The 18,198-nt window shown below is 44.9% G+C and overlaps 1 protein-coding gene across 1 annotated transcript in view; it reads right to left on the bottom strand.

The window, feature by feature from the left end:
* Positions 1-18,198, bottom strand: part of LOC308184782 (uncharacterized protein) — a 77,649-nt gene that overhangs the window by 17,658 nt on the left and 41,793 nt on the right. Inside the window, exon 2 of the mRNA XM_080572332.1 lies at positions 1,151-1,255. The gene's annotated coding sequence lies outside the window, so the exon portion shown is untranslated. The remainder of the gene's footprint in view (positions 1-1,150; positions 1,256-18,198) is intronic.

Below are 18,198 nucleotides of genomic sequence, written 5' to 3'. Positions count from 1 at the left end.
TGAAAAAGCCAAAAAAGGCATGAATCAAATAAAACAATGTCAAGAAACAAATAAGTCAACATCATGACCAACAACTGCTAAACAGATATAATAATGACAAACTCCTTCTAATACTCTCTGGTCAACTGTGTCATTCTCTCAAACCCTTCGTGCCCCACGTTGGGCACTAAAAAGGACTGTTTTGGTTTAATCCAGGTAGGCATCTCACCAACACAGAGCTGCTATCTTACTCCTCCCACCCACCCCCAGTGGGATAGGGAAAGAGAAATTGGACAGGCAAAAGTCAAACTAAAAGAGGGGAGATTTAGATTATAGGTTAGGAGGAAATTCTTCACTCAGAGGGTGGTGAGGCATTGGAACAGGTTGCCCAGAGAAGTTGTGGATGCCCCATCCCTGGAGGTGTTCATGACCAGGTTGGATGAGGCCCTGGGCAACCTGATCTAGGGGGTGGCATCCCTGCCTATGGCAAGGGGATTGGAACTAGATGATCTTTAAGGTCCCTTCCAACCCGAGACATTCTATGATTCTATGAAAAGTTAGGAAAATCATGGGTTGAGATAAAGACAGTTTAATAAGTTTAAAAATAAAAAGGAAACAACATAAAAACAAAAACAAGAAACACAAGTGATGCAAAACACAATTGCTCACCACCAGCCAACCAATATCCAGACAGTCCCAGAGCAACTTCCACCCTATTTTTTATTATTACTGAGCATAACATCATATGGTATGAAATGTCCCTTTCATCAGTTTGAGTCAGCTGTCCTGGCTATGTCCCCTCCCTACTTCTGGGGAACCTCCAGCATACTTACTGGCAGGGCAGTATGAGAAGCAGAAAAGACCCTGATTCTATGTAAACACTGCTCAGCAGAAACTGAAGTATTGGTGTGTTATCAACACTATTTTCATCACAAATCCAAAACATAGCACCATACAAGCTACTATGAAGAAAACTGGCTATTCCAGCCAACACCAGCAAAAGCATATATGACAGTTTGAATCTATTTGTCCACTAAATGTCTGTTTTTTATGCCCATTATATACTGAGTTTTGTACAGTGCTTTGAACAGACAGAATAGCCTAGCCCAGCTCCCACCACGGTCAGCATTACTCCTTCCCAAGCCTCTGCCTTTACACCCTCCAAACATACCCTTTTAAACTTCACTGCTGGAATCTGCTCCAAATGTTGATATGGTGGGTTCAGGGCATTTTGGAGTCTCGATTTCCATGGCAACCAGGCTTCTCTGCTTGGAACCTGTAGTTCAGGAGGGGACATGAGGGGGCAAGAAGTCTTTAAATGTGTCAATTAGTATGCAGGGCCAAGGCTGTATGTAATTGCAGGGAGTGCCTGAAAAGGCAAGCAGTGGTGGGGCTGTCCTGACAGCAGGGCAGACCAGGGGAAGATGGAGTTACCAGTATTTGGCTATAGCTGAGGGGAGCTGAATAACAGCTGCCTGTTGCACTGGCAGAAGCATGCCCACTAAGGGAAGGCATTGTGCCAGACATTCACCTACAAGTGGTTACAATATTTTGTCCTGGACTGACAACATTTCAGTCAGGGCTGCATGTATTTTATACAGCTGTACAGGAGCTATAAATGCTTTGTAATGTTTCTGAATAAACAATGCAATGCAATAAATCTAAGATTGTTACAGGGATTAATTCCATGGCAATATTTATCTCAATATTTATCATTAAAAGGAAAGTGCTAAATAGTTATTATTAAAAGGAAAACATTCTAGGTATCTTAATATGATATCCCAGATGAGCCCCCTCTCTTCTCCCTGGTAACAAATGATAGAATGCAAGGGAATGGCACAAAACTGTGCCAGGGGAGGTTCAGCCTAGATATTAGGAAAAATTTCTTCACTGTGTGGGTAGTTAAACACTGGAACAGGCTTCCTAGAGAGGTGATTGATGCCTCATGCCTGTCAATGTTGAAGATGCATTTGGATAATGTCCTGAATAATACGCTCTAATTTTTGGTAAGCCCTGAAGAGGTTAGGCAGTTGGACTTCAAGATCTTTGTAGGTTCCTTCCAACTGAACTATTCTATTCTATTCTATTCTATTCTATTCTATTCTATTCTATTCTATTCTATTCTATTCTATTCTATTCTATTCTATTCTATTCTATTCACTGTTGGTATTTCAGTTTCTTTTTTTTTTAATTCAGGAAGTGCACATCACTTTTCCAATCATTTCACATTCAGTGCATAGAATCTGCCTAGAGAAATTTCAGGAGTCACCTATTAATCATTTTGTTGTTGATTATTTTTATTTAGTCTGTCAGACAATCTATCCCCTTCCCAAAATATGTATGCTCCCTATATTTCAATGTTTTATCTGGGATTTACTTGTTTTAAGACATGACTTACTGATCTTGTGTGAAGCATTGTTTCTTTGTTTTTCCCAATGAATCCCTGTAAAACAACCCTTCTGTCAGTACAGTTCTTGAGTATTTGAGTTGTTTGTGGAAAAGATTTGTGAAGGGGAAGAATTCCCCCAGAAATTCCTATTAGGAAGTAAAAATAGAAAAAATGCAGAGAGAAACAGTATTGCGTAGGAGCTGGACTTCATGCTCCTTCCAGCCTCTCGCTGTCTAATACTTCATGAGACCTGAAACACTCTAGGAGTCCTCTGGATGTTGGGCTCCCTCATACCCAAGGAGGTGTCACTCTGCAGGAACCTGACCTACAAAAACATAACAATCGCCTCCACCTCCCCAGGGCCTCCAGCAGAGGATTTTCTTGGCTTCTATGTAGGTTTTGCTTCACTTCAGAACTGTATTGGGTTTATGTGGCAAGGTTTTGGTAGTGGGGAGCTGCAGGAGTGGCCTCTGTGAAAAGAGTCCAGAAGCTGCCCCATGTTAGAAAAGAGCCAGTTTCAGCCAGCTGGAAAAGGGACCTGCTGCTGGCCAGAGCCGAGCCAATAAGCAATGTTGTTTACACCTCTGTGAGAGCAGATTTAAGAAAAAGAGGAAAAAAAAAAAAAAAAACCTGTTGCACAACAGCAGCTGGGAGAGTGAGGAGTGAGAAACAGCCTTGCAGACACGAAGGTCAGTGAAGAAGGAGGTCATCTGGTCATCTAGGCACTGGAGCAGAAGTTCCCTTGCAGCCTATGGAGAGGACCGTGGTGGAGCAGATTTACATGCTGCAGCCTGTTAAGGAGCCCACAGTGCAGCAGGTGGATCTGACCTGAAGGAGGCTGTGGCCTATAGAGAGCCCCCCCACCAGAGCAGACTCTGGACCAGACCTGTAGTTCGTGGAGAGGAGCCCAAGCAGGAACAGGTAATCTGTCAGGAGCTGCCGCCCGTGGGGGACCCATGTTGGAGCAGATTGCTCCTGATAGATGGACCCCGTAGTATGGACCAATATTTGGGTCTTGAAGAGTTGCTGCCTGTAGGAAGCCCACGTAGGGTCAGGTTGGGAAGGACTGTATCCCATGGGAGGGACCCCACATTGGAGCAGGGGAAGAGAGTGACCGTGAAGAAGCGTTGTGTACTGAATGCAACCCCCATTCCCCATTCCCCTGTGCTGCTCTGGGGGAGGTTGTAGAAGAGGGTAGATGGGGGGGAAGATGCTTTTAGTTTGTTTTTAGTTTCTCGCTGCTATGGCAAGTTAGTAATAGGTAATAAATGTCATTAATCTCCCTATGCTGAGACTGTTTTGCCTGTGATGATAACTGTTGAGTGATCTCCATGTCCTTATCTCAGCCCTTGAGTCCTTTTCATCGCATTTTTTCTCCCCCTTTTCCTTTTGAGGAGGGGGAGTGAGAGAGCGGTTGTGGTGGAGCTCAGCTGCCCAGCAGGGTAAAATCACCACAGGATACATGCTTTTTAGGTAAAATAGGCCAGATAGGTGAGGTGGTGGAGTTGCCCTTTATGTGAGACAACACCTGGAATGCATGGAGGTCTGCCTTGGGGTAGATGATGAGTGGATCGAGAGCTTGATCACCACAAGAACCAATTTCAAAAATGTGCTAATTCAAAAAATTCACTTTAGAAAATGTGACCTCAATTTAATATCTGCCACATTTTATTTTAGTATCTGTATACATTTTTTAAAATTTACATTTACAATGAAATTTTTCAGGAGAATCTGCTTATTTAGATTTACTGGAAAAAAATAAAAAATTCATGTTCTGAATTGTGTTCAGTACTTCAGTCTGATATAGAGTCAAAGCCATTTCAAAACATGAATAATTCTCACAAAAAGCAGAACAACTTTTTCTGATCACTATAGTCTTGTGGAATAGGTTAATAAGATGACTGTAAGCAGTGATGCCTTGAACTCTCCCCTGTATCTCTGTAGTGCTTAAATTATGCTTGCTAAAGCAACTTTGAAACAGTGTTTTTCCTTGACCAAAAACCTCTTGAACTTTTGGGGACTTAGCAGATACCAAGTATCAAAGGAAAAGGCACAAATTGTCTGGGATATAGTCAACTAACCTGAGCTTCAAAATTCCAAAAGGGCAAAGGCAATTAGGAATTCAAAAAATCATAGACTATCCCGAGTTGGAAGGGACCCACAAGGATCATCAAGTCCAACTCCTGGCACCGCACAGGTCTACCCAAAAATTCAGATGATATGACTAAGATCATAGTCCAAGCGCTTCTTAAACTCCGACAGGCTTGGTGCAGTGACTACTTCACTGGGGAGCCTGTTCCAGTGCGTGACCACACTCTTGGTGAAGACCTTTCTCCTGATGACCAGCCTGAACCTCCCCTGTCGCAGCTTGACTCCATTCCCTCGGGTCCTATTGCTGGTCGCTAAAGAGAACAGATCAGCGCCTGCCCCTCCATTCCCACTCATGAGGAAGCTGTAGACTGCGATGAGGTTTCCCCTCAGCCTCCTCTTTTCCAGGCTGAACAAGCCCAGTGACCTCAGCCGCTCCTCATACGTCTTCCCCTCTAGGCCCTTCACCATCTTTGTAGCCCTTCTCTGGACACTCTCCAATAGTTTCACATCCTTTTTGTACTGTGGTGCCCAGAACTGCACACAGTATTCAAGGTGAGGCCGCACCAGCGCAGAGTAGAGCGGGACAATCACTCCCCTCGACTGACTAGCAATGCCGTGCTTGATGCATCCCAGGATACGGTTGGCCCTCCTGGCTGCCAGGGCACACTGCTGGCTCATATTCAGCTTGCTATCAACCACAACCCTCAGATCCCTCTCTGCGGGGCTGCTCTCCAGCGTCTCATCGCCCAGTCTGTACGTATAGCCAGGGTTGCCCTGTCCCAGGTGCAGGACCCGGCACTTGCTTTTGTTAAACTTCATGCGGTTGGTGATCGCCCAGCTCTCCAGTTTGTCCAGATCTCTCTGCAAGGCCTTTCTACCCTCAACAGAGTCAACATCTCCTCCCAGTTTAGTATCATCAGCAAATTTACTCAAAACACCTTCTAGTCCTACATCCAAATTGTTTATGAAAACATTGAAAATTGAACAAGAATTGAACAAGAATTGAACAGAAAGAAGCTATTTGAAACCTCCCCAAGCCGCATACACCAAGAAAACTGTGAGCGTTTCTAGGAATGACAGAATGGTATCACCTGTGGATTGCAAATTATGGCCTGTTGGTAAAACCTCTATGCAAATTACCAAAAGATTCACAAAATGGGACTCGTGAATGGACAAATGGCAGCAGAGCTGTGTTTAAACAACTGAAAGAAACTCTGATGAAAGTCCATGCCCTGGGATTACCAAACATTTTTTGAACTTTTCACTTATGAGTGATGAGGAGTGGCACTAGGGGTCCTAGCCCAGTTTCTAGGAGGGCAATGGAGAGCCATAGCATATTTTTCCAAACAATTGGACAATGCAAGCCAGGGATGGCCCAGCTGCCTCAAAGCAGTAGCAGCCACAGTATTATTAATTCAAGAGGCATGCAAACTCACTTTAGGACAAAAGATAACTGTGTACATACCACATATGGTATCCACAGTTTTAGAACAAAAAGGAGGGGATTAGTTGTCCCCCAGCAGTATGCTGAAATGCCAAGTAATACTACTGAAACAAGATGACATTAATCTTAAGACTACTTCAGTTGTCAGTCCTGCAGTGTTTCTCTCCACTGATCGAGTGGAGAGTCCACCAGAACATGATTGCTTAAAGACAGTGGAAGAAACTTACGCTAGCTGCCCAGATCTTAAAGATGTTCCGTTGGAAAACCTAGACTGGGAATTGTATACTGACGACAGCAGTTTTGTTCATGACAGGAAGAGATTGTCAGGATATGCTGTGACGACCTTAGATGGCATAATAGAGGCATGAGCCTTATCTCCCAAAACATCAGCCCAAAAGGCAGAGCTAATAGCTTCAACTCAAGCATTGGAACTAAGTGAAGGGAAAAAGGTTAATATCTGGACAGATTCTAAGTATGCTTTTGGAGTTGTACATGCCCATGGAGCCATCTGGAAAGAGAGAGGACTACTATCAGCACAAGGAAGTGAAATCAAGCATGCTACACAAATACAAGAACTATTAGAGAGCATTCAAAAACCGACGGCAGTTGCAATAATGCACTGCAAAGCCCATCAAACAGGAAAGGCCCCACAAGAAATAGGTAATCAATTGGCAAATAAAGCTGCCAAAGAGGCTGCAGAAACAGGTGTCATGGCATTATTACCAGAAATAGTTCTACCGAAAACACCACCTAAATATGATAATAAAGAAGCCAAATTAATAAAGGGCCTTACAGGCACAGCAACAAACAGATGGGTGGGCTGTTACGCCCACAGGGCAAATAGTAATCCTGCCCTCATTAATGAAAGAAATTACCAGATGAGAAGATAATAAAGTACATTGTGGAACTGAAAATTTAGAAAAACATCTTTGAAAAATAGTTATAAGCTGGGCAATGACAGAAATAATCTGCTCCATTACAGAAAAAATGTGAAATATGTTGTAAAATATATGTATGTAAAATATATGTAAAAAAATGCCAGCAATAAGTTAATTTTTGGGGTTACAAAAGTAGGAAATTCCCCTGGAGACTGGGGAAAATTTGATTTTACAGAACTACCTAGAAAGGGGGGATATAGGTACATCCTTGTTCTGGGTGATACTTTTACTGGATGGCCAGAGGCTTTTCCCTGTCGAACCAACAGAGCTAGAGAAGTAACTAAAATCTTGTTAAAAGAAATTATCCCAAGGTTTGGTGATCCTTTAGGAATGTCCTCAGACAGAGGACTGCATTTTGTTGCTGAAGTTATAAAACAATTGAGCAAAAGCTTAAGCATAGCATAGGACCTCCATATCCCCTACAGGCTACAATCAAGTGGAAAAGTAGAAAGAATGAGCTATACGCCTAAATTGCAAATTGCAAAAATACATCAGGAAGCATCGATGACTTGGATACAAGCACTACTTTTAGCGCTATTAGGAATTATAATACAACCTCATGGTAAAAATAATTTAAGTCCCTATGAAAAATAATTTAAGTCCTTATGAGTTGCTATATGAGACTATCAGACCCCACATATACCAGGGGCAATCCATATGAGACGGGAAATAGATTTAAATAATTACTTAATGTCTTGGGGAAAGACTTTACAGGAACTGCAAAAGTACATGACAAGCAGGCCCTTGGAACTGGATACATCAGCCCATTCATTTCAACCTGGAGACTGGGTCTACATCACGTCGTGGAATTCAGAGCCGCTAACTGAAAAGTGGAAAGAACCATTGATGCTACACAGGCACTACAAATTGAAATATCTAGTTTATCCAAGGAAGTGATGCAAAACCAAATGGCTCTTGACTTACTATTGGCTTTACAGGGAGGTGTTTGAAAGATTATTAATATGAGCTGCTATATATATGTCAACCAAGCCAGCAGAATTTCTCTGGATTTAGCAGAAATTTGGGAGCAAACAAAAATCTTGCATCAAGTTATGAAGGACAATATGTCCTGGGGATTTGAAGAGCTATGGCATAAACTTATTGTTATTATAATAGTTATAATTTGTCTGCACATCTTAGCCTGTATAATGATTAAATGCTGTAGTTGTTGCAGTCAATTGTACATGGAAGTAAAGTTTAAATATTGAGGCTTTGGATTTGTGAGTACAAAGTCTCAATAAAAGGGGGGAATCGATGCTTTGAACAAAGATTCTACTGTATCTCTGTAGTACTTCAATTATGCTTACTTGAGCAACTTTGAAAATTTGTTATATACGAAAAGGATAAGAAAACCTTGAGCTTTGTTGATAGCATGCACAAATAGATCAGAAGCCTTGGGCCTTGCTAAGCTTTGTGATTAAAACCCGCTAGGACCAGTTTAGGACCATATAAATGGGAAAAAGAGATGAACCATCTGGGATGACCCACACTGTGCATGCATTAAGGTAGAGTTCAACTAGAGGACACCAAGAAAACAACCACCAGAAGGTCTCAGAGACCTCTAAAGACCACCAACCCATAACAGCGCATGCCCAAAAGGGGCAGACACTATGTAAATGATTTGGGGGTAAAATAATGAATATGTATATGCATTGCGGGAAAGCTTTTGCATATGTAATGTCTGCAGTGTATATAAGCTTAAGAGTTTTTGAGCCAGGTATGCACACTAGGAAGAACTATCCCCCGTGCATCCAGTGCTGCAATAAAAAGAATGCCTGCTTTCTAAAACTACAAAATTGAGTCTTAGAGAGTTTCTTTGACCAGCTTTTATGGTAACAGTAGCCTAAGGAAAAGCTTGCATGGATTTTTTTGGGAAGGAGAAGTTTAGGGGGAGAACTTTTCAGTCCATAATAAGTAATTGGTGTATTTTCTTCTGTTTTGTTAAATCTTATTCTGTTTATCCCATCCTCTCACTCTGCTTTTAAACTTCTAAATCACAGTGTATTAAAATGATAGTAAAAAGTTACTATGATTCTTTTAGCAATTAGTCTCTAGATTAAACACACCCATCTCTACCTTTACATAACATCATAGCTCTCTCTTCCTTTTCTTGTGCCAACATGGAAAAATAGGTTCTAGGTATCAGTTTCACAAAAACTGCTTCTGGATACCATTGCACAATATTGTACTGGGCTTATGTGGCAAAGGTTTGGCCTCTGTGAGACACTCTAGAAGATGCCCCATGTTAGATAACAGCCAGTTCCATCTGGCTTCAAAGGGACCCACCACTGGCCAAAGCTGAGTCAATAAGCATCTCACCTCTCACCTTTCTGAGAACATATCTAAGAAAGGGAATAAAATTGCTGCAAAACAGCAGCTGTGAAAGAGGAGTGAGAAAATGCAGAGAAAAACAACCCTGCAGACACCAAGGACAGTGCAGAAGGAGGGGAAGGAGGTGCTCCAGGTGCTGGAGCTGAATTTCACTTGTGGTCCTTGGAGAGAACCATGGTGGAGCAGGTCGTCCCACTGCAGCCCATGGTGTACCACAGTGGAGTAGATCTTCACGCAGCATCCAATGGAGGAGCCCACGGTGGAGCAAGTGGATCTGGCCTGAAGGAGGCTGCATCCCATGGAGAGCTCCTGCAGGAGCAGACTCCAGGCCAGAACCTTCAGACTGTGGAGAGGAGCCTGCGTGAGAACTGGCAGGAGCTGCCACCCGTGGGAGACCCATGCTGGAGCAATTTGCTCCTGAAGGATGGGCCCCATGGTACAGACCCATATTGGAGCAGTTCTTGAAGAACTTGGATCATTTGGGGAAGGACTGCATTCTGTGGGAGAGACCCCACGGTGGAGCAGGGGAAGAGAATGTGAAGGAGTAGCAGGTAGAAAGCATTACTACGGGGTCCATCTATCAGGAGCAATCTGCTCCAACATGGGTCCCCCACGGGCGGCAGCTCTTGCCAGATCACCTGCTCCTGCTTGGGCTCCTCTCCACGAACTACAGGTCTGGTCCAGAGTCTGCTCTGGTGGGGGGGCTCTCTATAGGCCACAGCCTCCTTCAGGTCAGATCCACCTGCTGCACTGTGGGCTCCTTAACAGGCTGAAGCATGTAAATCTGCTCCACCATGGTCCTCTCCATAGGCCACAGGGGAACTTCTGCTCCAGCGCCTGGAGCACCTCCTCCCCCTCCTTCTTCACTAACCTTGGTGCCTGCAGGGCTGTTTCTCACTCCTCACTCTCCCAGCTGCTGTTGTGCAGCAGCAGTTTTTTTCAATTTCTTAAATCTTCTCTCACAGAGGCGCAAGCAACATTGCTTATTGGCTCGGCTCTGGCCAGCAGCAGGTCCCTTTTCCAGCTGGCTGAAACTGGCTCTTATCTAACATGGGGCAGCTTCTGGACTCTTCTCACATAGACCACCCCTGCAGCCCCCCACTACCAAAACCTTGCCACGTAAACCCAATACACCTGCCAATGTTAAACCACCATAAATATAAAAATACTCTTCATGTCTTCACAATAGTAGAAAAAGAGTGAATTTTGTTATCTGCATACCAGGTCTTGCTTACAGATGTACTTATATCTTTCATTTAAATGCATTTTTATCATTTTCTACGTATATAATACCTCTTCTAATAATTAATATTAGAAATAATATGATATAGCATTAACATTAACATAAAATGTTAAATATTAAATAGCTTTAAATATTAACTTTCTTGACAATATTAATGAAAACAAGATGTTTCCATGATTGTAGCATTTTAACATTAACTTTTTTGGAGATTGATGTCTATCAAATACTTTATAGTGATTGGCATCCATCCCAGTACATAGAGCTAGCAGAAGGTGTACGGTATTTCTTCCCTTGCTTTCTAATTGACAACACTGTGAGTGACTTCAGTGGCGTGGCCTTGGAGTGGTCCCACAGAGATGAATTTCACACTTAGTGCACAAATATGATCACAGAATTTAAGCCCTGGGCAGAAATAATAAAGATATTAGTAAATGGTGATGTTGACAGTTGTGCATTTCAGCTTTAGTTGAGAACAAAGACAAAATTGCAGAATCATACAGTCATAGAATTGTTTGGGTTGAAAGGGACCTTAAAGGTCATCTAGTTCCAACCCCCCTGCCATGGGCCAGGACACCTTCCACTACATAAAGTTGCTCAAAGCTCCATCCAACCTGGCCTTGAACACTTCCAAGGAGGGGCCATTCACAGCTTCTCTGGGCAACCTGTTCCATCTGCTGTTTGTGGGAAGTCCACATAGGTTCAATTTGGGAAGGACTTTTGACCATGGGAGGGGCCCCACATTGGAGCAGGGGAAGAGAGTGACCATGAAGGAGTGGTGGAGATGAAGCGTTATGGACTGACCACAAACCCTATTCCCCGTTCCCCTGCACCGCTCGGGGGGAGGTTGTAGAAGAGGGTAGATGGGGGGGAGATGCTTTTAGTTTGCTTTTAGTTTCTCACTGTTCTAGTCTGCTAGTGATAGGCAATAAATTATATTAATCTCTCTGTTGAGTCTGTTTTGCCCATGAGGCTAATTGTTGAGTGATATCTCTGTCCTTATCTCAACTCTTGTGCCCTTTCTAAGACAGGCCAGATAGGTGAGGTGGTGGAGTTGCCCTTTATGTGAAAGAACACCTGGAATGTATGGAGGTCTACCTTGTGGTGGATGATGAGTGGATCAAGAATTTATAGGGAAGGATTAAAGGACAGACTAACAAGGGTGACAGTGTTTTGGGTGTTTGCTACAGGCCATCTGATTAGGAGGAGGAAGTAGATGAGGCCTTCTACAGACAGCTGGAAGTAGCCTCACCATCACAGGCCCTAGTTATCATGGGGCACTTCAGCCACCCTGACATCTGCCAGAGGAGCAACACAGCAAAGCACAAACAATCCAGGAGGTTCCTGGAAAGCACTGTTAATAACTTTCTGACGCAGGTGATGGAGTAGCCAATGAGGAATGGTATGTTGCTGGACCTTGTACTAACAAACAAAGAGGGACTGGTTGGAGATGTGAAGGTTGGGGGCAGCCTTGGCTACAGTGACCACAAGATCATGGAGTTCAGGATCCTGCAAGGTGGAAGTAAGGCAATAAGATAGATCACAATCCTTGACTTCAGCAGAGCTAACTTTGTCCTCTTCAGGGACCTTCTTGGAAGAATTCCATGGGAATGGGTCCTAGAAGGAAAAGGGGTCCAAGAGAGCTGGTTAATATTCAAGCATTACTTCTTCCAAGCTCAAGATTGGTGCATTCCTATGAGTAAGAAGTCAAGCAAAGAGGGCAGGAGACCTACATGGATGAACAAGGAACTCCTGACAAAACTCAAACAGAAGCAGGATGTGTACAGGAGGTGGAAGCAGGGAAAGGCCACTGGGGATGAATATAGGGATGCTGTCAGAGTATGCAGAAATACAACAAGGAAGGCCAAGGCCCATTTGAAATTAAATTTGTCTGAGGATGTCAATGACAACAAGGAAGGCTTCTTCAAATACATCAATAGCAAAAGGGAAATTAGGGAAAATGTAGGCCTACTACTGAATGGGGCAGGGACCCTGGCAATGGAGAATGCAGAGAAGGCAGAGATGCTTAATGCCGCCTTTGCTTCAGTCTTCACTGCCAAGGCCAGCCCTCAGGAATCCCTGACCCAGGAAACCAGGGAGAAAGTCAGGAGAAAGGAAGACTTTCCCTTGGTTGAGGAGGATTGGGTTAGAGATCATTTGAGGTATCAACTTGATAACTTAAAATTTATGGGCCCTGATGGGATGCAGCCATGAGTGCTGCGGGAGCTGGCAGACATCATTGCTATGCCACTCTCGATCATCTTTGAAAGGTCATGGCAATCAGGAGAGGTGCCTGAGGACTGGAAGAAAGCAAATGTCACCCCAGTTTTCAAAAAGGGCAAGGAGGAAAACCCATGAAACTACAGGGAAGTTAGCCTTACTTCAGTCCCTGGAAAGGTGATGGAACAGCTCATCCTGGATGGTATCTCTAAGCATGTGGAAGACAAGGTGATGAGGAATAGTCAGCATGGATCCACTAAGGGGAAATCATGTTTAACCAATCTGATAGCCTTCTATGATGGAATGAGTGTCTGGGTAGATGAGGGGAGAGCAGTGGATGTTGTCTTCCTGGACTTCAGTGAGGCTTTTGACACTGTCTCCCATGATATCTTCATAGGCAAGCTCAGGAACTGCAGGCTGGATGAGTGGATGGTGAGGTAGATTGAGAACTGCCTGAACAGAAGGTCTCAGAGGGTTGTGATCAGTAGCACAGTCTAGTTGGAGGCCTGTAGCTAGCAGTGTCCACCAGGGGTAAATACTGGGTCCAGTGTTGTTTAACTTATTCATCAATGACTTGGAAGAAGGACTAGAGTGTTTCTTCCAGCAAGTTATTGATGATACAAAACTGTGAGGAATGGCTGATACACCAGAGTGCTGTGCTGTCATTCAGAAGGCTCTTGACAGGCTGCAAAGATGGGCAGAGAGGAACCTTTTGAAACTCAAGAAAGGCAAGTGCAGGGTCCTTGTTGTGGTTTAACCCAGCAGGCAGCTAAGCACCACACAGCCATTCGCTCACCCTCCCCCCCAAGAGTGGGATGGGAAAAAAAAAAAAAGTTAAATCTTGTGGGGTGAGATAATGACAGTTTAATAGGACAGAAAAGAAAGAGAAATAATAATAATAGTGGTAGTAGTAATAATAATATGCACAAAGCAAGTGAGGCACAATGCAATTGGTCCTCTGTTCCTTCACACACACCCCTGGCCAGCCACCCCATATTAATTTTTCAGCATGACGTCATACGACATGGAATATCCCTTTGGCCAGTTTGGGCAAGCTGTCCTGGTTCTGTCCCCTCCCAGCTCCTGCTGCACCCCCAGCCTCCTCACAGTCTGAGCAGTATGATGAGCTGAAAAGTCCTTGACTTAGTGTAAGCACTGCTCTGCAACAATTAAAACATCAGCATTTTATCAACATTATTCTCATCCTACATCCAAAAATAGCACTAGGAGGAAAATTAACTCTATCCTAGCCAAAACCAGGACAGTCCTGAACTGGGGAAAGAATAAACCCATGCACCAGTACAGGCTGGGGGCTGACCTGCTGAAAAGCAGCTCTGCGGAGAAGGACCTGAGGGTCCTGGTGGATGATAAGCTGACCAGCAATGCACACTTGCAGCCAAGAAGGCCAATGGTATCCTGGCCTGCATTAAGAAGAATGTTGCCAGTAGGTCAAGAGAGGTTATCCTCCTCCTCTACTCAGCCCTGGTAAGGCCTCATTTGGAGTACTCTGTCCAGTTCTGGGTATCCCCAGTACAAGAGGGACATGGAGCTCCTGGAGCGAGTCCAGCAGAGGGGCTATGAAGATGATTAGGGGATTGGAGCATCTCTCATATAAGGAAAGGCTGAGGGAACTGGACCTGTTCAGCCTGGAGAAGAGAAGGCTCAGAACATATCTTATCAATGTATATAAATACCTGAAGGGAGGATGTCAAGAGGATGGGGCCAGACTCTTCTCAGTGGTGCACGACAGGATGAGAGACAACGGGCACAATCCAGAACACAGGAAGATCCATCTGAACATGAGGAAAATTTTCTTTACTAAGAGGATGACTGAACATTGGAACAGGTTGCCCAGAGAGGTGGTGGAGTCTCCTTCCTTGGAGATATTCAAAAGCCATCTGGCCACAATCTTGGGTAATGTGCTCTAGGGGACCCTGCTGGAGCAGGGAGGTTGGACTAGATGATCTCTAGAGGTCCCTTCCAACCTCAACCATTCTGTGATTCTCTGATTCTGTGATAATTCCTTACTCACCGAGTGGTCCATCCGTCAAATCCATGTGTTGTGGTTTAACCCGAATGGCAGCTAAACACCACACAGCCGTTCGCTCAACCTCCCCCCTCCCTCTCTGGGATGGGGGGAGAGAAACGGGAAAGTGAAGCCTGTGAGTTGAGATAGAGACAGTTTATTAAGACAGGAATATAATAATAACAATAATAATAATGATAATAGTATTAATAATAATAATGTGTACGAAACAAGTGATGCACAATGCAATTGCTCACCACCCGTTGACCGATGCCCAGCCTTTCCCCTAGCAGCCGGCCCCCCCACCCCGACCAGCCACCCCTATATATTGTTTAGCATGACGTCAGATGGTATGGAATACCCCTTTGGCCAGTTTGGGTCAGCTGTCCTGGGTCTGTCCCCTCCCAGCTCCTGCTGCACCCCTAGCCTGCTCGCTGGCAGGACAGAGCGAGAAGCTGAAAAGTCCTTGGCTTGGTGTAAGCACTGCTCTGCAACAATTAAAACGTCAGCATGTTATCAGCGCTCTTCTCACCCTAATCCAAAACATAGCACCCTACCAGCTACTAGGAGGAAAATTAACTCTGTCCTAACTGGAACCAGGACAGATATCCACCCCTTATTCCATACCATTTATGTCATGCTCAGGTTACACTCTTTCCAATACCTTGTAATTAATCACCATTTTCATCTATGATATATAAAGCAATCATGGTAGTGATGACATACAGTATTATATAATAATTAACACCCTACAATTCAGCTCATGGGCTATTCTCACCCAGTATCAAATCCCCTTGAGGTACACACCGGACCTCCCCATTCTTTTGCATTACCCACCAAGTGCATCCAGGTCCCTGAGCAAAAGCAATCCCACGAATGGGTTTGCCTTTTCCTGAGGCAGGAGTAGCCCAGACTGTTTTACCCAGCATGTTTCTTACGTGCACTACAGGAACTTTATCCCCTTCTACAGTGCGTAACAGGTTTGATGGGGCAGGTCCAGCTCGGTTGGCAGATCCCCTAGTATTGACTAACCAGGTGGCCTTTGCCAAATGTGTATCCCAATTTTTGAATGTCCCAGCACCCATTGCTTTCAGCGTAGGCTTTAACAGTCCATTGTATCGTTCAACTTTCCCGGAGGCTGGTGCATGATAGGGGATGTGATACACCCACTCAATACCATGTTCTTTGGCCCAAGTGTCTATAAGGTTGTTTCAGAAATGAGTCCCATTGTCTGACTCAATTCTCTCTGGGGTGCCATGTCGCCACAGGACTTGTTTTTCAAGGCCCAGGGTAGTGTTCTGGGCGGTGGCATGGGGCACAGGATATGTTTCCAGCCATCCGGTGGTTGCTTCCACCATTGTAAGTACGTGGCGTTTGCCGTTGTGGGTTTGAGGGAGTGTGATGTAATCAATCTGCCAGGCCTCTCCATATTTATATTTCAGCCATCGTCCTCCATACCAAAGAGGCTTTGACCGTTTGGCTTGCTTGATTGCAGCACATGTTTCACAATCATGAATAACCTGTGCTATAGTGTCCATGGTCAGGTCCACCCCTCGATCGCGAGCCCATCTGTATGTTGCATCTCTACCTTGATGGCCTGAGGTGTCATGGGCCCATCGGGCTATAAATAATTCACCTTTATGTTGCCAGTCCAGGTCCACCTGAGCCACTTCAATCTTAGCAGCCTGATCCACCTGCTGGTTGTTTTGATGTTCTTCAGTAGCCCAATCCTTGGGCATGTGAGCATCTACATGGCGTACCTTTACAACCAGGTTCTCTACCCGGGCAGCAATATCTTGCCACAATGCAGCAGCCCAGATGGGTTTGCCCCTGCGCTCCCAGTTATTCTGCTGCCATTGCTGTAACCACCCCCACAGGGCATTTGCTACCATCCATGAATCAGTATAGAGATAGAGAACTGGCCACTTTTCTCGTTCAGCAATATCTAAGGCCAGCTGGATGGCTTTCACTTCTGCAAACTGACTCGATTCACCTTCTCCATCAGCAGCTTCTGCAACTCGTCGTGTAGGACTCCATACAGCAGCTTTCCATCTCCGATGCTTTCCCACAATACGACAGGACCCATCAGTGAACAGGGCATATTTCTTCTCATTTTCTGGTAGCTTGTTGTACAGTGGGGCTTCTTCAGCACGGACCACCTCCTCCTCTGATGATATCCCAAAGTATTTGCCTTCTGGCCAGTCCATAATCACTTCCAAGTTTCCTGGGCGACTGGGGTTTCCTATTCGAGCTCACTGAGTAATCAGTGCAACCCACTTATTCCATGTAGCATCAGTTGCATGATGTGTAGAGGGGACCCTTCCTTTGAACATCCAGCCTAGTACCGGCAGTCGGGGTGCCAGGAGGAGCTGCGCTTCAGTACCGACCACTTCCGAAGCAGATCGAACTCCTTCATATGCTGCCAATATCTCTTTTTCAGTTGGAGTGTAGGGGGCCTCAGATCCTCTGTATGCCCGACTCCAAAACCCCAGGGGTCGACCTCGAGTTTCCCCAGGCTCTTTCTGCCAGAGGCTCCAGGTGGGACCATTCTCCCCGGCTGCAGTGTAGAGCACATTCTTTACATCTGGTCCTGTTCGGACTGGCCCAAGGGCTACTGCATGAACTATTCCCTGCAGGCTTGTCGTTGCTCAGGGCCCCATTCAAAAGCATTCTTCTTACGGGTTACTTGGTAGAGCGGGTTTACAATCAGACTGTAATTTGGAATATGCATTCTCCAAAACCCCACGACACCTAGGAAAGTTTGTGTTTCTTTTTTGCTAGTTGGTGGAGACATAGCTGTTATTTTGTTGATCACATCCATTGGGATTTGACGACTTCCATCTTGCCATTTTATTCCTAAAAACTGGATCTCTCGTGCAGGTCCTTTAACTTTATTCTGTTTTATGGCAAAACCGGCCTTCAGAAGGATTTGGACTATTTTCTTCCCTTTCTCGAAAACTTCCTCTGAGGTGTTACCCCACACAATGATGTCCTCGATGTACTGCAGGTGTTCAGGAGCTTCCCCCTGCTCCAGCGCAGACTGGATCAGTCCATGGCAAATGGTAGGGCTGTGTTTCCACCCCTGGGGCAGCCGATTCCAAGTATGTTGGACTCCCCTCCAAGTGAAAGCAAACTGTGGCCTGCACTCTGCTGCTAGAGGGATGGAGAAAAATGCATTAGCAATATCAATTGTGGCATACCACTTGGCTGCCTTTGATTCCAGTTCATACTGGAGTTCTAGCATGTCCGGCACTGCAGCACTCAGTGGTGGCGTGACTTCGTTCAGGCCACGATAGTCCACTGTTAGTCTCCACTCACCATTAGACTTTCGCACTGGCCTTATGGGACTATTAAAAGGTGAATGAGTCTTGCTGATCACTCCTTGGCTCTCCAGTTGACGAATTAGCTTATGGATGGGAATCAGGGAGTCTCTGTTGGTGCGATATTGCCGCCGGTGCACAGTTGTGGCAGCGATCGGCACTTGCTGTTCTTCAACCCTCAGCAACCCCACAACAGAAGGGTTCTCTGAGAGACCGGGCA

Source organism: Anser brachyrhynchus (assembly GCF_964034855.1).
Source record: "Anser brachyrhynchus genome assembly, chromosome: W".
NCBI classification, from domain to species: domain Eukaryota; kingdom Metazoa; phylum Chordata; class Aves; order Anseriformes; family Anatidae; genus Anser; species Anser brachyrhynchus.
Note: the sequence above shows the minus strand (reverse complement) of the source record. Positions and strands in the feature narration are given on the sequence as shown.